The following is a 5,940-nucleotide window of genomic DNA, read 5'->3' on the forward strand; positions in this document are numbered from 1 at the left end:
TGGACTGAAATCCAATAAAACATTTTCAACACACGTTGCATGGTATTACGGCTGTGTGTTGAACCGGGCCACTTTTAATGGAGGGCAAGTAAGATTAGGTTGCGGTGGTTGCTGTGTTTTCTTCCATTGTAATACCAGATGGAGTTAAGGGAAAGGAGCTTTCATGAGATATGAAGATGATTTGCTTTTAATAGCAACATTTAATATGCAAAAGAAATAATAATAATAATAATAATATGATTGGCGCTTACACAATCTTGCAACTTCATTCTCTACACAACTCTCCAAAAGTCGCTCTCATTTACAGGATTTTGGAGGATTTCGGAGTACGGGAACATTTTTCCTGCAACTTCCTGCAAGTTCGTGTAAAATCCTGCAAATAAAATATACGTAAGTGCAAAAGTTGTTAATAAATTATTTTTTTCTTGCGTTTGCTGGGTTATGATTTAGTGTTGGGATTATCTTTATTGTTTCGCGATTTTGCCAACAATTTCATTAAGTAAATTGCTGCCTCGTCTTATACTACATTTCTATTTATAGTTGCATATGTACATATGTATATACACCCATATTTATACATATATGTTGTATACGTGCCATCCATATCTTACTATATTCCTTATTAAGGTGTGTACTCATACTACATATTTCACAATATTTTAGGCTAAAGCAATGGATGTACATATCGCGATTGATGTTCAACGCGATTGCATATCCAAACGACCATACATATATACAAACCTTGATAAATGGATTAGTTGAGAAAAATTTAATTCCTCCTGCTATTTCTATTCGGCTTTTTCTTCTTGACGGAATTTCACTCTTTGCTATTTTCCATTTCTCTATCAATGCCCGCCATTTTTTGCCATATCGTTTTGTCTGTTTCTCGTTTCTTCAATTTTTGAAGCAGATTATACTATCATTTGCCTAGCTTTTTTGCTTTAAGCGCATATGCATACCTTACGAACATACCGTCACTCACAAAATATTCGTAATTTAGTGGTTTCACAATATTCACAATGTTTTCCATTATATACCTTCTTCATTAATTTTTATTTAAGACTAGCATATACGCGCCTTAAACGTATTTGATACCCCTATTGTAACATTTTATTTATTTTATTAATTAAGTTGAAAGAAAATATTTCAAACAGGATGCGACTCTCTAATTTTTTTCTTTCTATATTTTAAGTTAGACCTCTAGCAACACATCGGTGAAAACTGCATTCATTTCCATGTATTAGTTTTGGAGTAATTCTAAAAATTGTTGATTTGGCTTCTCCTGCTCTAATAAAGAAAATCCATATTATGTTTTTTTTTATCTATAATGTACAGACATCGGCGTGTTACAATTTTATTATATGTATAGATATGGTTAATTGTAAAACAAAAACCCCTAATAATCAAAGTGTTAAACTTTGCACGAAATGCACAAAAATTATCAAAAAAATATTTTCCTCAAAATTTCCAACTTTTTAATTATCAGCGAAAAAAATAATCAGAAAAAATATTTGGTTTTTGTTTTACAGTTAACCATATTTTAAATAAAAATTAATGAAAAAGATTTTGAATTTTGTGAAAAAACTAAATCACGAATACTTTTGTGAGAGACCGTATGTACATTCATTTTTATATACACACATGTGTACCATATTGAAATAGCATTTTTTAACATACATATGTATGTATGTACTAGAGATGTTTCGAATGCCATATTTTTCACATTGCGAATGCGAATGAGCAAATGAGATTGCGAATGTTAGGAATAACATTGAAAAAGCTATAATCAACTTAAGTCATCGTTTTATTACTTAAAAATTTTGTAAATTCTTAGAACATTGAACAAGTGCTTAATCTATACAGTGTTTTAATCTAGTAGTCAAAGTTCAAAAGGGGAACATTATATTTCAAAAAAAGTAAATTTTCTTAGAGGCTCGTTTATATGTAAGGCCGGCTGCACTGAACAATTGTCAATTTGGAACGCTGGCGGGTGGAGCGCTCTAATAATTGAGGGGCCAGATCTGTCAATGGTCGTATTTTAGTTTAGTTTTCCACCAATCGAGAGGATTTTCACCTAGATGAGCCCGTTTTTCTTTAAGATAGGCCTTCAATTGAGATTTAATTTCACTTTTTTTAATATCTCCAGATTCTACATCCGAGCCTTCGCTGTCGCTGGGATTATTTCTAGGTTGCTTATAAGACTTTTAGCAGTACTTACTGAAGGCCCATTAATATGCTCGATGTACTACTTAACCGTTTAGCGCCTGAAGCTAAAATCCGGTTATTTTTCCGCACCCTGGTTATACAGACTTAGAGCCATTTTAATAATATTAGAGTGNGATATCTCCAGATTCTACATCCGAGCCTTCGCTGTCGCTGGGATTATTTCTAGGTTGCTTATAAGACTTTTAGCAGTACTTGCTGAAGGCCCATTAATATGCTCGATGTACTACTTAACCGTTTAGCGCCTGAAGCTAAAATCCGGTTATTGTCCGCACCCTGGTTATACAGACTTAGAGCCATTTTAATAATATTAGAGTGGACTCTCTGCCCATATACAAATTCGCATTCGCAAAACATTCGTATCATTTTATACGAATGCGAATGCGTAAAATGATGCAAATCATTCGCATAACGAATGCGAATGCAAATATTCTCAACATCCCTGGTATGTACGCATGTATATAGCACATTGAAGGCACCTGACACTCAAATGTCGCAGAGCAATTTCAGTACTAAAGGAAATCTCAATATCGGAGCGTGTCACGTTAGCAGAACCAATTCAAATCTAAGTAGGGGATAAGCGACCAAAATAACGGTGATGAAAATGAGAATGTGGGAGACGCTCGTGCATGTCAGGATATGAAGGGCGTTAAATGCACTTTTCTAATTAATGACTGCTTGATTCATATTCGCTAAAGTTTAGGTCTACATTATACGCCATGAACGCTATGGTTGTTCCTAATAGATATTTATATATGTACGTCAGGGGCAAAAAACAACTGATGTTACAAAATTTGAGGACTAAACAAAGTTTACCAAATTTTGGGAATTTGAGCAAAAAATTGTTTCATAATATTTAATTATATGTGATCAGTATTTTTTACGTCGGCGGTAAGAGTTATTAGCAAACTTTTATTTTTAACGTTTCTTGGTAGGCAATTGTTTTGCGGGAGAGATATTTTCCACGTTTATTTTTAATAATTACACTGTTCAACGCATTTTTCTAAGTAAGAAAGCCCCAACGCAGGATCTAGAGTAATAAAGCCCTAAAAGGATTTCGCAAAGTAAGCTAGCTTGTAAAATATATTGGCGATCAAAATGTGACTTTTGTGAAGAAGTGTATACTCCACGATTATTGACACAAATTTATAAAATTTTTTGAAACTTGGTAGTGTTGTTTTTAGTAACTTTATTCATATCCTGTTTATACAGGGCTCTATTGCTTTTACTTCGGTACCTTCATATTTAACCAAGAAAAAATTTTGCTAAGTAATACTGCGTAAAACATAAATACACTGAAAGAGCTCAACTTTAAGCTTTAAAACGCGAGCTAACTTTTCAAAACGTCCTTAGAGTTTTGTTACCCTGGCCCACTAATAATGACCTGTATTGGCGGCTTCCATGACCCTACAATTGTTATGCGTTTGCGTTAGTTCATTACTATTCATTGTCAATAAATATTTTTAATATTGCTTCATTAAAGTTAGATGTGAAATTTAAAAAAAACTGTCAAGGTCAAATTCCGCACATGTCCTTATTGTAGGGAGGTTGCAACTCTAGTAATTAATCTCTTGAACTACTGAACCGGTTCTAAAAATTTGTGGTTATCACATGCGAAGTTTTATTTTGATATCTTCGAAAACTAAAACAATTGTGGTTCTGGTCCGATGTCCAGAGCGTACTTAAATTATGGAGGAAACACTTTTTCGCCATACTAAATGGTAGCAGCACAGAAAGTTGTAGAGAAGAAGAGCCCGAGCCCGCAGTCGATGATGACAGAGTCGACGTTCCACCGCCTGACTANGAACACTTTTTCGCCATACTAAATGGTAGCAGCACAGAAAGTTGTAGAGAAGAAGAGTCCGAGCCCGCAGTCGATGATGACAGAGTCGACGTTCCACCGCCTGACTATGACGAATAGCAATAACGCGGCTGAAAAACAACAAAGCTGCTGGAGCTGACAACCTGCCAGCTGAGCTATTCAAGTTCGGCGGCGAAGAGTTGATAAGGTGCATGCATAAACTCTTGTGCAGAATATGGTCAGATGAACGCATGCCCGATGACCGCAATTTAAGTGTGCTCTGGCCAATCCACAAGAAAAGTGACCCCGCCAACTACCGCGGGATCAGCCTTCTAAGCAAAGGTTACAAGGTCTTATCGTGCGTATTGTGTGAAAGACTGAAGCCCACCGTCAATGAACTGATTGGGCCTTATCAATGTGGCAGTGGACCTGGCGAATCCACCATAGACCAGGTATTCACAATACGCCAAATCTTGGAAAAGACCCGCGAGAAAAGGATCCACACTCACCACCTATTTGTCGACTTTAAAGCCGCTTTTGACAGCACTAACAGGAGTTGCCTATACGCAGCTATGTCTGAATTTGGCATCCCCTCAAAACACATACGGCTGTGTAAAATGACATTGAGCAATACCACCAGCTCCTACAGAATTGGCAAAGACCTCTCCGAGCCGGGGTTTCAGACAGGGCGACTCCCTTTCATGTGACTTCTTTAATCTGATGTTGGAGAAGATAATAAGAGCTGCAGAACTGAACCGCTAAGGAACAATTTACTACAAGAGCTTGCAATTGCTGGCTTATGCCGATGACATCGCCATCATCGGCAATAAAAACCGCGAAGTCTGTTCTGCCTTTTCCAAGTTGGATAGGGAAGCAAAGCGCATGGGTCTGGTGGTAAACGAGGACAAGATGAAGTACCTCTTGTCATCAAACAAACAGTCAGCACATTCGCGCCTTGGCACCCACGTCACTGTTGACAGTTACAATTTCGAGAAAGTAGAGAATTTCGTTTACTTGGGAACCAGCATTAACACCGATAATAATGTCAGCATTGAAATCCAACGTAGAATCACTCTTGCCAACAAGTGCTACTTTGGACTGAGTAGGCAATTCAGGAGTAAAGTCCTCTCTCGACGTACGAAAACCACGCTCTATAAGTCACTCATCATGCCCGTGCTGGTATATGGCGCAGAAGCATAGACAATGACAACATCCGATGAGGCGGCTCTTGGAGTGTTTGAGAGAAAGATTTTGCAGAAGATTTACGGGCCTTTACGCGTTGGCGACGGCGAGTACCGCAGACGATGGAAAGATGAGCTGTATGAGCTTTACAACGATATGGACATAGTGCAGCGAATTAAAATACAGCGGCTCCGCTGGCTTGGGCATGTCGTTCGAATGGACACCGACGCTCTGAAAGTATTCAACTCGGAACCCGCTGGTGGTAGCAGAGGAAGAGGGAGGACCCCACTGCGATGGAAAGATCAGGTGGAGAAGGACTTGGCTTCACTTGGCCTTTCCAATTGGCGTCAGTTGGCACAGATGAGAAACGACTGGCGTGCTTTGCTGAACTCGGCCAAAATCGCTGAGGCGGTTACTGCGCCAAAAAATAAGAAGAAAAAGTGGTTCTGGAACCCATAAAATTTTTTGACATTTAATATCCAAAAATATTTTTCTATGCACATATGTACAAACATACATATGTGTTTATGTATGTATTGCTGCTCTCCTATTACATACGAAAAAACTTATTTGTAGAAAAAAACTTTTACCTAAATGAGTTTGAATGATTTCCATTCATTCATTCACATTCTGAGTGTTTTGTATGTGAAGTAAAATAATCAAATCTACTTTACTCTGTTTGGCTAGAAATTTGAATGAATTCATGCAGCCCTCTAGTAGGAACCTAATCGGAC

The sequence above is a fragment of the Rhagoletis zephyria genome, unplaced genomic scaffold (genome assembly GCF_001687245.7).
Source record: "Rhagoletis zephyria isolate East Lansing unplaced genomic scaffold, Rhagoletis_zephyria_1.1 Rzeph_scaffold_02352, whole genome shotgun sequence".
NCBI lineage: Eukaryota > Metazoa > Arthropoda > Insecta > Diptera > Tephritidae > Rhagoletis > Rhagoletis zephyria.